General features: G+C 39.3%; 1 protein-coding gene across 5 annotated transcripts in view; it reads left to right on the forward strand.

The window, feature by feature from the left end:
* The first annotated feature begins 4,297 nt into the window (after positions 1–4,297).
* ZBTB44 (zinc finger and BTB domain containing 44) overlaps positions 4,298–19,797 on the forward strand; it is a 76,750-nt gene continuing 61,250 nt past the window's right edge. For 2 of the 5 annotated variants that reach the window (XM_036276619.1, XM_036276616.1), the window contains exons 1-2: positions 14,951–15,037; positions 16,953–17,066. The gene's annotated coding sequence lies outside the window, so the exon portion shown is untranslated. Of the gene's footprint in view, positions 4,515–14,792; positions 14,878–14,950; positions 15,038–16,952; positions 17,067–19,797 lie in introns of those variants that run through there. The other 3 variants (XM_036276617.1, XM_036276618.1, XM_036276620.1) reach the window with 3 other exon arrangements.

Genomic DNA, 19,797 nt, shown 5'->3' on the forward strand with positions numbered 1-19,797 from the left:
GGGGGGACCAAACCCAGGACTCTCTGGTCCGCAGGCAGGCCGATACTCCAACTGCTGAGCCAAACCAGCCAGGGCTCTTTTTTTCTCACATCAGCTCTAAGAATCTAACATTGTGTCCTAAGTACCCTACAGCCATTTATTGGTTAACTGATTCTCCAGACCTGGGGTGGGGGGTGGGGCAAGGAAGAGGATGATACAATTTGAAAATGTAATATGAAAAACAGAAAAGCACAAAAGGGAGAGGAGACAAGAGAACAATCTAAGGAAGGCTATCTTTGGTGTCAGCACTGCTAGTCTTGCCAGGAAGAGAGATGCCACCTCAGTCCCTTGAGAAACACTAAGATTTGTCTAATGGACTATTATTGACTGTCCTATTATATACCATAGGAGAAGTAGATGAAATTTGCTTGACTACTGTTTTTTTTCTACTTTACTTCTTTGTTTTTATTTATTTATTTGTTTGTTTGTTTTATTATTTTTTATCCTCACCCGAGGACAGTTTTCCATTTTTTTGTTCAGATAGAGTGGGAGGGAGAGAAAGAGAGAGAAACATCCACATGAAAGGGACACATCAAGTGGTTGCCAACCGCCCGACCCAACCAGGGCCGGGGACACACTGTAACTGAGGTACATGCCCTTAGCAGGAACTGAACCCTGGTCTCTCTGTACCGCAGGCCAATGCTCTAACTGCTGAGCCAAACTGGCCAGGGCTGTTTTTATTTATTTTTGTTACAGATGTTTCCTCCCTCCATACACCCTCCTCCCTATCTCGTCCCCCACCAAGCATTGTTGTATATGTCCACTGGTCACGTATACATGCATATAAATTCTTTGGTTTATCTCATCCCTCCCCTTTGCCCCTCTCCTCTGAGGTTTGTCAGTCTGAACCATACTCTTTTCTAAGTCTCTGGGTCTGTTTTGTTCATTAGCTTTTTTTTGTTCATTATATTCCACAAATAAGTGAGATCATGTGGTATTTGTTTTTCTCTGATTGGCTTATTTCACTTAGCATAATACTCTCCAGGTCTCTCCATGTCATCTCAAAGGATAAGAGATCTTTCTTACAGCTGCATAATGTTCCATTGTGTATACGTATCATAGCTTTTTTATTTATTCGTCTATTGATGGACAGACACTTGGGCTGTTTCCAGATCTTAGCAATTGTAAATAGTGCTGCTATGAACATAGGGGTAAATATATTCTTTCTGATTGGTGTTTCAAGCTTCTTAGGATATATTCCTAGAAGTGGGATCACTGGGTCAAATGAAAGTTCAATTTTTAATTTTTTGAGGAAACAGCATATCGTTTTCCATAGTGGCTGCACCAGTCTGCATTCCCACCAGCAGTGTATTAGAGTCCCCTTTCCCCAACACCCTCACCAGCACTTGTTGTTTGATTTGTTGATGGCAGCCATTCTGGCAGGTGTCTGACTACTGTTAAAGAGAAAACTACAGGCCCAAAATGGAGTCACTTGGGCTGAAGCCCATGACCCCAAACCCAGATTTCATATTTGACCTAATTTCAGTTTCAACCTTGTCCAGGAATGCAATCTTAGTCTGTCAATCTGGAATTTTCTCATCAGTATCTGTGAGGTAATCTGTCACCTGGGTCCATTCCATCGCCCAAAGGAAGCTGAGGTAATCTGCATGATAAAACCTCCTGTGTTCACCTAAGGAAAGGTAAGCTAGCCTCAGACAGCCTTCCTTTTCTCTTGCTAATAACTTCCTCATTCGGCCTGTGGAAGCCTTCCATAGTGTCTGCAAAGCTTGCTAGATGCGATGCTCCAGAATGCCAATTAGATCTTCAGATTTACTTGATTGAATTTTTGTTTTAATACCACTTTGTTCACACCCCAACTCTTCTCCAGTTTTGACCTTGTCCCTGCACTCATCCTATCAGGGCTTCAAGCTCCTGCCCCTTCCTGAGCCTTGCTCTCTTGCAGTAAACATTCTGCCTTCTTTTCTGGTTTTCCTCATCGCTGAAATGGAATAATACAAATAATTGTGGGAAAAATAGCAAAATCTATGTATGACAGTTGCTGTGAGGATTCAGTATTGTACATACTTGAAAATTCGTTGGAAACTGCAGAAGACTATAAAAGTAGATATTTTTATGACCTTTATTTCTAAAGTGGCTTCAATAATTAGAATTAGGGTGCTAAGGTGGTTTGGTTGCTTGTGTCTCAGGGAGGGGATTAATGTAAGATGTTACCAAGAAAAACCCATTCTCCTTCAAGCAGAAGTTAGCTCACCTTGCACAAAGCACTGTGAAGTCTTTCTGTTTACACGCTGGAGGCATGGGAAAATAAAATATGCAAATACAGAGCGCCCTGGAGCTCTAGGCCTCCAGGCCCTGACCCTTACTCCACCCCCTGACCCTCACTCCACCCCCTGACCCTCACTCCACCCCCACTCCACAATCAGACACCGGGGCAGGCTGAGCTTCACCAGGGGGCGTTTCCACCTACTGCCTTGAGGGTCCCTCTTTACAACCTGGTCTTTATCCTACCAGGCCTGGGGAAGCTAAGATTTACGGTCTTGGGAGTTTTAAACACTTTACATGATTTTTCAGTTGACCAAGAACTCTAAACCCTCCCAAGGCAGTGCCCACCACTATGGGGTGCTCTGCACACTCCCCCTGTGGAAAGCCAGGAAAGTGATGGTGTAATAAAGTGAGATTAAAGATTGTGGGAAGAAGAGGCGTAGTTTTTGCAGCAGCTCAAAGTGCTCTGTGTTGGGGGAGAAGACAGACTTGGGACTCAATTTCTCTAGTCATTTCAGAACCGCATGTCTCTCCAGGACATACAGGAAAATGCTAGAGCAATCTCAAGGCATTGAAAAGGTGCCAAGGGGTGCAAATGAAACCGGACAATGAATGGGTCCAGGCTGCCTGTCACTACTTGAGCCAATTCAGGTGAGACAAGGTTGAATTGTATATGAGCGTTTATCCCAACATTTCTGGTAGTATGGAGTGGCAGTGAGTCATCCCTGAAAAATCTGTTCTCTTTCCCCCATAAACCAAACTTATGTTGGGTATTATATGGGGAAGTACCCATTATATGGATAAAACGGTAATAGATTATAGGCATGGGGAAGTAATGCAGGCTGCAGGATGTAGGCTAAGGACTACAAAGGGGTTGTCTCCAGGGAACTGCCTCTAAGACTCCAAGGTTATTAGCCTTTCTATGATGAGAGGGCAGCTTTTGGATAAGGAAAATGGACATCATTCTGGAGGTAACTCCCCAGGCATACAGCTCCCAGCCAGGTCAGAATGGACTTTCTTTAATCAGAACAAAGCAGCCAAGATTAACAGAGCAAGGATGATTAATAGTTCTTATAACTATGGCTAATACTCCACTATGATTAGTTCTTTATTGTTCTCTCCTGCTCCTTTCACAAAGGCGGTAGGGAACCGGGTATACCCGGCCAGGGTTGGCAAAGAAAGCAGAACCCACTTGTCTGGGGGGTTACCTCTTCACAGGCCACAGTTTCTAAGTGTGAAGAATGGACAGATGACCAGCTAACCATCCTCACCCAAAGGGTCTGGGGTGTTCCGGTTTCAGCCCCGCTACAGAAACTATTGGAGAAAACAGGAGTTTCTTTCGTTTTTAGTTCAAAGAGGGAAAAATAATGCAAGAAGCGTGAATCATGCCCTGTAATGCTTCTGTCAGTGCAAGCAGGAGCGGGCTGAGGAGAACAGCTAGAGAAAAGACAAACTGGGCAGCCAGAGCTTGTGCAGCATATAATGTAAATCCACACGTGTGCACATACGCAGAGGTGCATAGACGGTCGAAACCCAAAAGTGTGTACGCAGACCCAATCGCCCACATTTCAAGTCCGGGCGACCGCGAGTCACTCCTTCTGCGCTTGCGCCAAAACTGCGCCGTCGCGTCCCCCCCCCCCCCGTCGCGTCCCGCCCCCGAGCTCACTCCGCCCCGCCCACTTTCCCTCCTTTCCAGCCCTCCCGCCCGCGCAGAGCATTGTGGGACACAAACAAAGTGCCCCCAAACAGGCTGGAGTGAGCGGAGCGGCAACGGCGGCGGCGCCGTCCCGCACGCGCGCGGCGGCGGCTCCCTCCCAACCTCCCCCTCCCCTCCCCTCACTCCCCTTCCCCTTCCCCCCCCCACGGCAGGAAAACGCGAGCCGTCGCCGCGCTCCCTAAACCGCCGCCTGCCTTCGGCCAACCGCCCCCAACGGCCGTCCCCTCGCTCCTCCCCTTGGGCTCCTCCGAGCGCCACGGGCGCTTTCCTCCCGCCGCTTCGCACTCTCGCACCTCGCGGGCACGTTGCTGCTGTGTGCCGCCATGCCCCAGCCACGGGCTGTTCAGGGGCCTAGGCGCGGCGGCCCGAGATAGGGTCCCCTCGGTCTCCCGGGGGAGGAGAGAGGCAGCGAGCCGCGCGCTCCGCCCCCTCCCCCCGGGCTGTCGCCGCCGCCGCCGCCGCCACCTCGCCGCCTCCGCCTGGAGGGGAGGAGGAGGAGCACCAGGCCTCCGGTTCCCCGCACCGCCGCCCGCAGGTAATGGGGAGGGGAGGGCGCACGGGCCGTCCGGCCCGCGCTGGGGCAACCGCCAGTCGCTGCTTGTCGCCTGTGCCTTCGGGGTGCTCCTGCCCAGGGGCTGACACTGCGCGTCCCCCATCTGGGCGCTGGACGGAAAGGAAAGCCTGGTCTGGTCACCCCCATCTGCTCCGGGAGGCACCCCACAGTCCCCTCAGTGGCATTTAATCCTTCAGGGAGGAGACTGGCCTTGGGCCCCGCGGTTAGGAAAAATTCCAGGGTGCTGCACGTCGTTTGCACGCCCATTTGCCCAGCACCCTAACCCCGAGAAGGCTGAGGTGTTACCTCTCACCTGGGCGAGCCAGGGAGCCGAGACCTGGCTGCTTTTTCCCTCTACTCCCCTGCTGCTTTTTCTCTGGTACTGGAAAGAAAAGGAATGGCACTTACAAGAGAAAAAAAATGTAACCACCTCTTTTTCTTCTCTACCTGAGGATCACTCAGCGTCTAGTCATTTTCTGGTGGCCTAAAAGGGGTTACCTGAAATGATAAGTCCATTAGAATTGATGAAAGGAAATTACATCTTTGTGAGTAATATGAATCTTAACCAGAATTTAGAATAAAGCCCAATAATTGTGTACCTTATTGGAACTTATAAAAATGAAGGCAAAATAAAAAGAATTTTAGCATATAGGCAGATAAGTAGACCTGTTGTATTTAGGAAAAATTTCTCTGACTTCAGCTGATTTTCTTACTAGGCTAATACGAAAAGCAAACTTCACAATTTGATGACAAAAGTTTGCATAGGTAGAGATTTTTATGGCTTTCCTATGGTGGTCTAGGGTTTCAGTTGGAATTTTTGGATTTAAAAAAAATGTCTTCTTTCCCCCCTATTCCCATCGACTGCCAGCGGATATTTAATTTACCTAATGTAGTTTATTGTCACAGAACGTGAAAATAATGAAATAAATGTTTTCCTATTGTCTTGTATTTTAGGATGGTTGCATTTATTAATTATAAAAACATTTATTTATTTTATGCATCACTGTTAGGCATTTTACATATGTGATTTTGTTTAATTCTCAGAACAACCTAACAAGTTAGATATTGAGTTTTATAGATGAGACACAAACTTAAGTGACATTAAGTAACACAACTAGTTAAGGCCATGCAACTAGTTAAGTCATAGAGGTGAGATTTGTGCCCAGATATAATCCCAGTGTAAGTTTATGTTCTACTTACTTCTCAGTATAGGTACACTTTTTAAAAAACTTTATTATGAAAAATTTCAGTCTTAAGGAAGTTGAGAAAAAATAGAACAAACACTTCACTACCTAGATTTAGTAATTAATATTTTGCCATATTGTTCCCCCACTTTTCTCCCTTTATGTGTCTGTGTATTACCATTTGAGAGTAAGTTGCAAACATGACACCCAAATATTGCAGCATGCATGACCTAAAAATAAGCACATTCTCCAACTGACCCCAGTTATCAACATATTTAAATTTCCTTAGTATTCCAAAGTCTCTTTGGGAAACTGCCCCCCCAATGCCTCCCAGCTGTATTTAGTCGAGATTCATGCATTGCATTTGGTGATTATGCCTTTTTTTTTTTTTTTTTTTTCTTTTAAAGAATAATACCCCTCTCCTTTTTTTCTGACAGTTGACCAAACTAATTGTTTCATAGAATGCTCCCACATTCTGGACTTGTCTGTTTCCTCATAGTATCATTTAATGTATTTCTCTATCCCCCTGAATTTCCTGTTACAGGAAGTTAGGTCTAAAGAAAAGCTTGATTGGCTTAAAGTTAAACTTTCTTTGGCAACAATATTGAATAGGTGATGCTCTGTACTTCCTGTTGCATCTAGAAGAGATAGATAATATCCGTTTGCCATGCTGTCAGTGATGCTAAATGTAACCACTTGATTAAAGTGGTGACTACAGATATATTACAAAGGTGTAGTTTGCCTGTTTGTATGTAATTTTGAGGTAGTACTTGAACACCAAGCAAATATCCTGTTTCTAACTACCTTTTGCTTGGTGATTTTCATACCCATTGATAACTCTTTATCAGTTATTTTACTGAAGATTTTCTGTAAGGTAGATGTTTTTTCATTAACCCTAAGGGAACTAAAGTTTCTCCTAGAAACACAGAGGAAACGTTGAATTCTCTTTAATTAATCAATAATCAGGGTAAAGAGCTGGGGAAATAGTCACCCGCAATGGTGGCAAGTGAATTTTTATTTTTCCCTTCTTTATGGGATACCACTATGGGTGTGTGAGTTTTAATCTTTTCATTTTTGGGGGGTAATGGTTACAGTCAGTTTTCTTTTTGGTGATCAAAGTAGGGCCCCTTTCAAGCTGGCTCCTGTCTTTTTTTTTTTTTTTTGGTAAATGCCCCTAGTGGGAACCGAACCCCGGACTCTGGTCCACAGGCCGATGCTCCAATCGCTGAGCCAAACCAGCCAGGGCTCTTTTGTCTTTTTAACACTTCTGTTCGTTAGTCTTGGAGGGCTTTTTGGCACAAATTATCCCTGGCTTGCCTTACTACTTCCTTTGTTCGAGATCTGGAATGGGCTATTTATCTAAGGAGTCTTGGTTCTTTTCAGTGAGAAATGGTATGTAGAAACCAAGATCTGGGCGTTTGGCATCTTCACTGCTACTGGAGTGTCAGTGCTTTTAGACCCTTTTGGAGGAAAGAACTAAAATTTTTTTTCACTTGCTTGTATTATAAGTTCATAGTGATATATCCAAATTTAACATAGCAGACTTTTTCTTAACTTCTTTAATTCTATAATTGTATCTTTTGTCTTAGATGAAAATCTAGGTGCCTCGTTAGCGTAGTAGGTAGCGCGTTGGTCTCATAAAATTAACGTACTTGTTTTATCCTATGTACGCATAAAATCATTTAAATTTTTTTTGCATTTTTATCCTTAGAATTCACACAAGAAGGATGTATAATCAGATTATTTGCCATGTTCAGAAGTCACTGGAAAATAACCTTTTCTCTGGTTATGCTACCAGTTTGATATGGTTCACTGGTTTCATTATTTATTTTAAGGTGGTTTTGTTTTTTTTTAATATGTAAAATATACATGGTTCAGAAGTCAAAATATTGTAAAAGTATGCCTAAAGAAGCCTCACCCGAATTAGTGTCTAAGATGAAGTATTTTTTACCTTTACCATAAACCTTTTAAAAGCTACTATATTGTCATATATCTTAACTGCCAAAAGATCAGTAGTGGACAAAGTCTGTTACTTGAAGCAAATATAGGAGTACTGCTTTTAGATTTTGGGCAAGGAAAAAGCACTAAAACTAATCTTTAGAGGTGAACAGAGTAGACTTCAAGGTTGTTTTTACAAGTTTTTCTTGAAAATCATGTCTTTAAAGAGGAATATAGTTGGTAGAACTTTTATATGCCACATAACAAAACTGGCATATACATTTGCTATCTGCACATATAAGAGGCATTTGGACACGTGATCCAGTGAAGATAGCATATTTTGTTTAGATTGGGCAAAAACATTTTTTATTGATTTGAGAGAGAGAGAGAGAGAAAAAAACATTGATTTGTTGTTCCACTGATTTATGCATTCTTTGGTTGATACTGGTATGTGTCCTGATGGGGAATCAAACCACTAACCTTGATGTATTAGGACAACGTTCTAACCAACTGAGCTGCCTGGGCAAGGCTGGATTGGCCAAAATCTGATAGAAATTATATATATGTCTTAAAATGAGGGTTTAAGAGGGAGCAATGATTGTCTGAAGTTGACAGCACAATTGGGCAGTTTATCAGCTGCCTATCACCAGGTGCTGAAAAGCAAAAAATGTCTGTTGTTTAAAAAAAAATTTTTTTTTTATTGATCTTTAAAGAGAGAGGAATGCCCAAAATCCAGGTTTCAAACTCAAGCCTGTTGGTCTTCAGAGTTAGCGCTTAACTACTTTGCTGGAGCTGACAACTAAATACAACGCGTCGTAAAAGTTAATATATGTTCATTCACCAGAAATTTGAGAAACTACATGACTGATTTTTGTCCTGTAGCAACACTGAAGATCACCTGCCTAGAGCCCCACATGCTTATCATCTGTTATATCAGACCTTGCCTCAAAAACTGCATTTAGAACCCAGCCGGCGTGGCTTAGTGGATTGAGCATTGGATTGAGATGTCCTGGTTCAATTCCCAGTCAGGCCACATGCCTGGGTTTTGGGCTCCATACCCAGTAGGGGGCATGTAGGAGGCAGCCAGTCGATGTTTCTCTCTCACATTGATATTTCTGTCTCTTCCTCTCTCTCTAAAAAAATCAATAAAAACATTTTAATTTTTATCCTTACCCGAGGACATTTTTGCATTTATCTTCAGATAGAGCAGGGGAGAGAGAGAGAGAGAGAGAAACATTGATGTGAGACAGACATATCAACTGGTTGCCACCCACACAACCCCACCTAGGGCTGGGGACAAACTGCAACCAAGGTACGTGCCCTTAGCGGGAACCAAACCGGTGTCTCTCTGGTTCGCAGGCCAACACTCTAACTGGTGAGCCAAACCAGCAATAAAAACATTGAAAAAAAAATAGCATTTTAATTAACAAGTAGTTAAAACGTCAAAAATCAAGGTGGATTGATGGATGGATAAATCCTATCCCATTGATATATGATAAAACAAGTATAATAGATTGTTATTTTTTTTTCTTTATTGCTTTTAGACAGGAAGGGAGAGGGAGAGAGAGACAGAAACATCGATGAGGGAGAACATCGATTGGCCGCCTCCTGCATGTCCCTACTGGGGATCAGGCACACAACCTAGGCATGTGCCCTAACTAAGAATCGAACCGGCAACCTCTTGGTGCATGGGTCGATGCTCAACCACTGAGTCACATCGGCTGGGCAAGTATAGTAGATTGTTAATGGTAGAATTTAGGTCTGGCTATTTAGGCATTAACCTGTAAATTCTTTTTTCTTTTTTTTTTTAATCCTCACCCAAGGACATTTTTCCATTTTTTGTTCAGCTAGAGTGGGTGGGAGAGAGGGGAAGAGAGCAAGAGAGAGAAACATCCATGTGAAAGGGACACATCGAGTGGCTGCCACCCACACGACTAACCAGGGCCAGGGACAAACTGCAACCAAGGTACGTGCCCTTAGCGGAAACCGAACCCGGGTCTCTCTGGACCACAGGCTGACGCTCTAACCGCTGAGCCAAACTGGCCAGGGCAACCTGTAAATTCTTTAAATTCGTTGTATCTGAAAATTTTCATAATAAAATGTTAGAGTAATTAAAAATACATTTTTATTATAAAACACTATTGACAGTTGTATAAAAACCAGTAACATACTGTATCCTATATGTTTACAATGGTCTTAAACTTTTAGTAAGTCTTTCTGGCCTTGTAAAGGATAAAACTGTTTTGTTACTAAAAATGGTCAAGCATCAAAGACTTTTGCAAATGTGTTTCCTTTGTTAGTTAGGGGGTTCCTATGTTGGTTCCTTCCAACTTCAATTTTTAAATATTTTTATAAATATTAGTTATATCGTGTGTGTGTGTGTGTGTGTGTGTGTGTGGTTTCCCCGTCGTTTTCTAGATAGCTATTGAGCATAATCTTTATATAAAGTTTTTTGAGCTTTTTGCTTTTAAATGCCACCACATTCATGACTGAAACAGTTGTTCATGTACCTCAGGTTGATTACTTGGAATTTATCTCCTGTTAAGTTGAAAGGTACATTTCTTTGTTCTTTTTTTTTTCCAAATGTTGAGGTGACATTGATTTTCTTTGTTCTTTATATTAGAAATACTTCACCCCATTTTGGGCGGTGAGCTGGAAATCTGTGTTCTTAGTTGCCAGATCTAAAATAATGATTGTATATGTTCCTTTAAAAATACAAAGATACATTAGATTTATATTACACTCCTGCTTGAAGGGCAAATTGAGTATTCCATTAATTTCTTCATAACATTATTATTCGTGCCAAGGGTGACCTGAGCCAGCTCATTTTTACATAACTGATCCTGGAATAAATCACTAACTTGTATCATTGTTATATCTCACATTGATAATTCTGTTTTATAAGAGTGAAAATTGAGGGATGAAACTTATTAATATTTCTCTTCTTGGAGAACATCTTCCTTGTCTCCACATTGAATGTTCTTCCATTTTAATAATTTTCCTGTATAGCTTTTAAAAATATCTTAAGCCCTGGTCAGTTTGGCTCAGCGGTTAGAGCGTTGGCCTGCGGTCTGGAGAGACCTGGGTTCGGTTCCCGCTAGGGGCACGTACTTTGGTTGCAGTTTGTCCCCGGCCCTGGTTGGTCATGCGGGTGGCAGCCACTCGATGTGTCCCTTCACGTCGATGTTTCTCTCTCTCTCTCCCTTCCTCTCTCTCCCTCCCACTCTATCTGTACAAAAAATGGAAAAATATCCTCGGGTGAGGATAAAAAAAAAAAAAAAAAAAAAATCTTAAAATTACAATTATTTGATACCCAGTTTGCAATTTTATTATTCTATATTGCTATCTTTCTACAGTTATTAAATGGTATATATATATAAATTTTTTTCTTTTATTGATTTTAAGAGGGAGAGGGAGAGAAATAGAAACATTGATGAGAGAAAACATCGATTGGCTGCCTCCTGCATGCTCTCCACTGGGGATCAGGCCCACAACCTGGGCATATGCCCTGACTGGGAATCGAAACAGCAACCTCCTGGTGCATGGGTCGATGCTCCACCACGGAGTCACACCAGCCGGGCTAAATGATATATTTTTTTATGTTGGTTATGTTGGCGTGATTTGCTATTCATTTGGTTTCTATAGTTTTTGATGCATTCAGCATAACTACAAACCAAGACCATGAATCTCTGAAATCAAGATTTTGTGTAGCTACTACCCTCTGGTTTCTGAAGCAACTTTAGATAATTCTTTTTTTACATGATTTTCTCTTTAATTCAGTTCATAGCCTGCTAAGTATTTTATTTTAGACTACTCTTAGTAAGCAAACATATTCAACACTACCCAGCATTATATATTTTATTTGTGTTCTTTGATAAAATTAGGAAATTCTTTGGTCCAAACAGAAAATGAAAGGGTTTCCACAAACTTACCTCACTTCCATTTTGTTTTTCTCTTTCACCGGTGGTACTGGTTATGTAGGTGTTTTCATTGACTTACTTTTTTCTCATTTTTACACGTTGACTCACTCTTTGGGTTTTAAACTTTTTCTTTGGTTCTTTGCTTTTCTTCCTTTTTGCTTCTGATTTTTCAGCACTGCTTATTTTCTTTTTGTGGCTTTCCATTATTCTATGAGGACAGTTTCTTTTATCTTTGGTGTGTTTTACATGCAATGTAATACTATACAGACCATACTTCTATGAGAATTATTGCTGTTTACAGGAATTACTGCCTCTCTGATTTTATATAATACATAAAAAGTACTTTTTAAAAAATGCCTGGTGCCCTGGCCAGGTAGCTCAGTTGGTTGGAGCAATCTCTGGATACACCAGCATTGCTGGTTCAATCCCTGGTCAGGGCACATACAAGAATCAATCAATGAATGAATAAATAAGTGGAATAACAAATCGATGTCTCTCTTTCTCTTTTTCTCAAATCAATAAATTAAAATATATAAAAAATTCCCGGTACATATTAAGTATTATGTAAGTACTATTAATTAATGATTATTATAATTTTTTAGAAACTGATTCAAAGCCACTGATTTTTTGACAGTGTATTGAGATAGAACTCAAAAGCCACAGATTATTGCCACTGTGGATTCGTGGTCTTCAGTTTCAGTTGGGCCCTCAGTGCCTCCTAGCCATTCTTTTTCTTTTCCCCACACACACTTCTCATGTTTCATTTTCCTCAGAATTCTACTTTATCTCCTCTCTTTTCAAACTATTTACCTCTACCTATAATTTCAAAGAGAAATAAAAGCCAAAAAGCTATCAGACAAGAACTCATACCGCTTTTTACCACCATCTGTAAACTTAACTGTAACTACACCCTTCCTTTTCTTTTTCCTATCATGGGTCTCCTTCTGTTTAAGGCCAGTACTTTCTGCTATCCTTGTTCCTGTATCTTTAACATTTCCTTCTTTGAATCTTTTCCCAACAACGATCAAAACATTGTCTGTATAATTGCCACACTTTGAAAAACATCTGGGGCGGGGGGTGTTGTCTAGTTTCCCCCCGTTTTATAAAAATACCAGTATCCTCACTTGAGCCCCCTTTTCCCTCCACCTAATCCCTGAGTCCATATTTCCCTCCAGCTAGTCTCTTGCTCTCTCTTTAAAACCAAACTTTTTAAGATTAAATTGTCTAGACTCACAATTTTCACTTCCTCATTTCTGCATACTCTTTATCTTTGTCTATTGCAATCTAGCATAAAACTCTGCTATCTTCCTTACAGGCTATTATAGGTCATCAGTGACTCTTGTGGTTAAATTAAATAGACTTTGGTCTGTATCTTATTTGACCTTTCGATAGCATTTGACACTGTCAACCACTCCTCCTGGAAATACTCTACACTCTTGGTTTTTGAAACATTCTTCCATCCTGGTCATACTAGATAGATATCTCCCAGGTTTTCTTTCTACCGCCGCCCCCCCCCCCCCCTTTTTCCTTGATGAGTCTAGCTGAAGGTTTATCAATTGTGCTTGAGAGAAACAAGTTTTAGCTTTAATTTTTTCTGTGGCTCATCTATTTTCTATTTGATTTATATTTGTACTTAATTTTCTTCTGTTTATTAATGGGTTTCTCTTGCTTTTTTCTGGTTTCTTATGGTAAAACAGTAGGCCACTGATTTTTTTGTTGTTCTAATAAAATTTTATTTATGAAAACAGGAGATGGATCGGACCATTGATTTTTTTTTTTTTAATTGCAGTGAAATACACATTAAAAATTTACCACCTTAACCATTTTTAAGTGTACAGTTCAGTGGTATAAATTACATTCACTTCGTTAGGCAACTATCACCACCATCCATCTCCAGAACTCTTTTCATCTTGGAAAGCTAGACTGGACCCATTAAACAATAATTATTCTCCTTTCTCCCCAGCCCCTGGCAACCATCCTTCTACTTTCTATCTATGAATTTGACTACCTTAGAAGCGTCATGTAATTGGAATCAGACAATATTTGTCTTTTTGTGACTGGCTTATTTTACTTAGCATACTGTTCTCAAGATTCATACATATCGTAGCATATCAGAATTTACTTTCTTTTAAGGCTAAATAATATTCCATTGTATGTATATACCACATTTTTTTTTACCCATTTGTCAGTGGTTATTGTGACTAATGCTCCTAATGCTCCTATGTACATTTGTGTACAAATACATGTTCATGTACCTACTTTCAATTCTTTAGTGTATGTATACCAGAAGTAGAGTTGCTGGATCATGGTAATTCTATTTTTAATTTTGTGAGAAACCAGCTACTGTTCTCCATAGTTTCTACACTTACTTTTCATCAACACTCACAGGGCTTTGTTTCTCCACATCCTTGCTAAGAATTGTAATTTTCTGTGTTGTTTTTTTATAGTAGCCATCCTAATGGATATGAGGGAGTAGGGTGTGGGGTGGTAGGCCACTGACTTTTAAACCTTTTCATTCATATATATATCTATATCTATAGATATAGATATATATATATATAAACTTTAAGCCCTGTTTTAGTTGCATTCCACAAATGTTGATAATGTATTTTTTTTAAATCCTTACCCAAAGAGAGAGAGAGATAATTTTTAAATTGATTTTAGAGAAACAGGAAGGGAGAGCAAGAGAGAAACCAATATATGGTTATCTCCCATATATGCCCCAAATGGGGATTGAAGCTGCAATCTAGGATATGCCCTGACTGGGAATCATTCCCACAGCCTTTTGGTTCATGGGATGATGCCCCAACCAACTGAGCCACCAGGCCAGAGTAATAATGTATTTTCAGTACAGTTCAGTTAAAAATACTTTCCAATATCCCTTGTTGGTTCCTTCATCAACTGATGGATTATTTAGAAGTGTATTTTATTTCAAATATTTGGAGTTTTCTTTACAGTGATGTCTTTTAAATTATTTTATTGTGAGAAAACATACTCTGTATACATTTATTCTATTAAAATTTATTAATATTTGTCTTATGGCCCAGCATCTGGTCTATCTTGGTGAACATACCATGTTACACTTGAAAGGAATGTGTATTGTGCATTATATGTATCAGTTAGGTCAAAGTGGTGTGTGATAATTGTTCTCATCTTTTATGTCTTTACTGATTTTTTTTTTTCCTTTTGCCCAGGTTTACCAATTCCTGAAAGAAGTAGTTAAATTTCGAATTATAATTTTGGATTGTCTTTTTCCTTGATTTTGGCAGTGTTGTTGCTTATATTTTGAAGCTTTGTTGTTAGGTACATGCACATTTTTTATTGTTATATACCTGTATATCTTTGGTACTATATTTTTGGCTTGAAGTTTACTTTATCTGATAATACAGATAGCCAGCACCAGCCTTCTTATACTTACTGTTTGCATGGTTTATCTTCTGACATACCTGTCTTTTCATTTCAGGTGGGTTTCTTATAAAAAAAAACATATAATTGGGCTTGCCTTTTTAATCCCAGTCTCTGCCTTTTAATTGATATGTTTAGTCAATTAATATGTATGTTTTTCATTTTACATTATTTTGAAAAGCAGACATGTATTAGTTTGCTAGGGCTGCTGTGACCAAGTACCTCACACTGGGTGGCTTAAAGAGAAATTGCTTGTCTAGTAACTGGAAGCTGGGAGTCTGAAATCAAGGTGTTGGCACAGTTGGTTCCTTATGAGGGAAGGATCTATTCTAGGTCTCTGCTTGCTTCTCAGAATGCCTTGGCTTGTGGCAGCAGAACTCGTCTTCCACGTGACCTTCTCCCTGTATGCAGGTCTATCTCCAGATTTCCCTTTTATATAAGAATATCCTAATTACCTTAGTTTAACTTGATTACCTCAGTTAAAAGCCTGTCTCCTAATAAGATAGTGTTTTCCGATACTGGGTGGTGGTTAGGACTTTTGCATATCTTTTTTGGGGGACATGGTTTAGTTTATAGCAAGACACATTTAGGGTTGACAACAGTGCAGAACCTGTTGGGTCAAGTCACTGTATACTTGTGTGCTTTCTTTAAAATACACAGTGAGTACTCTTCAGTACTTTGTTTGAACACTTAAAAACTCTTTAGGAAAAAAGTCTTCTTTAAATGCTAATTGACTAAACTGACTTGTATTTGACTTGCTGATGTTAAGGATCCAAAGAGTGAATAAGATACTGCTCTTTCTTCAAGTCTTCTTTATATTAATTATGATTTGATGTTAATAACTGACATCTCTTAGGTACTATGATTGAATTCTTATAAATGGTGGCATCATGATGGGGTGGGAGAAGGGACTGGGAATTTGAATTTTTTGTCAGAGCTTGTTCAGATCGAGATTTTATTATTTATAGGTCAGTAGGGAAATTAACTTATCCTTCTGTTTTCTCATTTATACCTGGATTTTAAAAATCTTTTCTTCAGAATTGTGAGTCCAGAGTGACATAGTAAGCTTGGGAGTTACTTAATATTTATTTTAACTTATCTTCCCTTGATATAGAAATTAACAATCAGCATGACTCTCTTAAGCTACCAGCAATGAGAGGAAATTGTAGTAGTTTAATATTGTCAATGTAAGTAGCATTCAAACCTGTGAAGAAGTTTTGTGAGTTTATTTGAGCCATAACTGTCTATAATTGCTGGGGAACAAAACCTCAACAGATTGAGATAATGCTCCAGAGAATGGCAGTTTTGCACCTTATTTTACACATTACAGTCAAAAGAGATGTAAGTGGGTTACTGAAATCTACTGGTGATAGATTGGGCAGGTGAAAGCAAAGCAGGGTGGGGTGGGGGCACCTCTGGGATTGGATAAAAGGTAAAATGATAGACACATACTTCTTTACAGAGGTGGGTGCAGGATAGTTAACAGTCATTTAACGTGATAACAATAACAATGAGGGGATTTGTGGTCTCCACCCTGGTGTATTGGTTGTGCCTGGAGAGGTCTGGAAAAAGGGAATTTACCCTGACATTCCAAAGGCATGTTATCATACATGCAAAAAGACAATAGGCTCAATTAAGGTGAAAATTGACCTTTGTTTGGGAAGATGACTACCTGCCATAAACAACTTTTAGTTAAAAAGTTTTAATTTCAGGCCATCCTTTGTGGTTATTGAGTTTGTGCGGCTGCCATGTAGGCCTCCCTGAGTTTGTCAGGCTAGCATGTGGTCCTTTTTCATCTACAATGTTACTGCTTTAATTGAGTTATTGTTTAACTCCAGGTAAATCTCAGTCTCTCTTTCTCAAAGCTCTAAACTAGAAAGAACTTCTTTATGTAGTAAAATGGTTGCAATCTTTATTTGATTAGAAAATGGCTAGTTATAAAAGTAAATGATTTTTTTTTATATACAACTCAGATACAGTAACCCATGTGGAATTCTTCCTGAAAACTTAATAAACACTTAAGGAAGACCCTTGGGAAATAAACCATCATCAAATAAAGATCACATACACTTTTATTAGTGTTCAGGGTAAGTAAAAGTATGTTTTAAAAAATGAGTGCTCATGTGTATCCATTTTAAAAATTGTGGTTCCTTTCATGAAAAACTTTTGTTCTTGCTTAGATTGTGTGACAAGTTTTCTTAGAAGAAAATTTTAAATATTCGATACTGTAATATTTTATTGCTGTGGCTCGGATTTCCAGTACTAAGCTGAATAAGAATGGTGAAAGTGGACATCCCAGTCTTTCTGTTCTTCAGGGAAACACTTATTTTTCCCTGGTTGAATATGATGTTTACTGTGGGTTTGTCGTATATGGTTTTTATTATGTTGAGTTATGTATCCCCTCTACGCCCATTTTGCTGAGAGTTTTATTATAAATGTGCTGGATTTTGTCAAATGCTTTTTCTGCATCTGTTGATATGATCATTATTTTTGTCCTTTAATTTGTTTATGTGGTCTATCACATTAGAAAAGGGAGTTTAAAAAAAAAATACGTTGTATTAGCACGTAATGGGCTTATTTTTTAATAAATCAGTTTTTACATTTCTAAATTTTAATTCATAATACAGTAACTACTAGTAGATATATTTGACAACCAAAGCTCTGGGATTCTCAGTAAAAGTATAAAGGGGTCCTGAGACTAAAGAGTTTGAAATCTTGCCATCCAGTGTTGATGCTACTCTAACCGCATACTCAAAAGTTTGTCCATTTCACTAATCGTTTTTCCTTGTCACCTGCTGATTATCATCAATTTTGTAGGTATAGCATCTTCATATGTTGCAGGATTTGTTGTGGGTATTTCAGAATCATTCATACTATTCAGCGATTTATCTCATTCATGGGGGCAGCATGATTTCTCACTCTTTATTGATATGTTTAGCTGTGTGTTTTATTTTAACCCATAATTACATACCTCTACTTAACACTTTCGCCATTCTTACAGTTTTTGTGTTTATTGATTATGCTGGATTTAATATTCATAACCACCTCAAAACTAAGCACAGAGAGAGCAAACTAAAGAAGACTAGAGAGCAAAGACTAAAATGACCTTGGAAGACCATTACTGTATTGTCGTCATCTCTTGGTGGTAGACATAATTACCCTCTTGCTCTGGAGAATGACTTTGATTTATCTATAAATATTCATATGTAGGGAAGTATCTAATTTTTCTACATTTGCCTGTGAAGGGGGAGAGTAGCTGAGGGAATATTTCCAGGTTTTGAAAGGAGGTAGGAGGTGGTAAATCAAAATGAGTACCAGATTTTAAGCTCTTGAGTGGCTGAGCTATTGAAAGCCATTAACAGAATTAGAAATTTTGCAGTGGAGTATCAGTTGAGGAGAAAGAATTTGATTTGATTTTCAGATGGTTAATTTGAAAGTTAATAAACACATTCAGATGGAATTGTCTAACACTTTAGCTAGTCATTAGAGGCCCAGAATTAAAGTTCAGGAAGGTTGATGGGGTTGGAGATTCGAGATCAGTTCAGCCAGAGGTGATAGAGTCAGAGATCTATCAAATAAGGATACTTCATCTGTTACTCAGTACTGGGTCATATTCTTGTATATAGATTGTGTGCTGAGCACTGAGCACATTCCATATGCAGGCACTGTCTGACTTAAAAATTTTTCAACTTTATGATGGTGTGAATGTGATACGCATTTGGTAGAAACCGTACTTTTTGAAATTTGATCTTTTCCTGTGCTTATGATATACAGTACATCTCGTGATAATTGGGTTGTTTTGCTAGGCGGTTTTATAGCAAATATTACAACTAAGACAGCTCTTAAAGTTCTGACCCAATTTCAGTTTCATTTTTTCAAACATCATTTTGTTATAGAATTTGTCTGACTTTCTATCAGTTTGATAATTTTGAAAGGTATTTATTGTAATGAGTCATAACTTTCCCCATCCCAGTCTTTTTATTTTTATTTGTATAAAAGCAGTTTGTTACTTGTAGGATAGTTGATTACTAGTTTGAATAGACTGACTATGAGTTCTAGAAGTAATAAGCTAAATTTTATTGTAATAAGAACAGTTGTTCCTATATGGAATCAGAATTATTCTTGTACTATTATCAAATCAGTGGAAAGAATGCTAGTCATAATGTAGGAGTACTGGCTCCAGGTCCTGTTTTTACAGGGCAGTGGACTCCAAGAATCAAGTAATTCTGGGCTTCACTCCATCTTCCATTAAGTTACTGACTTGGTTAACCTTTCCAGGCTTTTTAGCACAGTATCTAGCACCTGATAAATGTTTGTTGAACTAAACTTCTTCTCTTAAACTATAAAACCATTTTCCAATACCCCTTTCAGCTTCAAAATTCAAATTCCTTCATTCTGTTTCTGAGGGGTTTTTTTGTGTGTGTTTTTTTTTACCAGTTGCATGGGGGACAAAATTGCCTCTCTACAGTCTTTTCTTCCATCCTTCATCTCTTTAACCTCTAAGAGAATATTCAGGCCGTGAATAATAATATCTATAGTACGAGAATGATCACTCTCTGTCCCAGAGTTATCCCTTACAGTCTGGCATACAATTCCTCTGGAGACACTTAATACAGTATTGACTATCAAAACACGATGTTTTTCCATAGTTGTTTGTATCTTCAAATTCTGGTAATTCTCAGGGTTGCTGTAGGAGGAAGTTATGTTCTTGAGCAACTAGTGAGGGTCTTCAGAGGAGCAGATCTTAACAGGTTTTGTGATTGGTATCTTTTTATCAGTTGTGAGTTAAAGCTGGAGCTTAAAGAATGGGGCTTCCAT

The sequence above is a fragment of the Molossus molossus genome, unplaced genomic scaffold (assembly GCF_014108415.1).
Source record: "Molossus molossus isolate mMolMol1 unplaced genomic scaffold, mMolMol1.p scaffold_m16_p_22, whole genome shotgun sequence".
NCBI classification, from domain to species: Eukaryota; Metazoa; Chordata; class Mammalia; order Chiroptera; family Molossidae; genus Molossus; species Molossus molossus.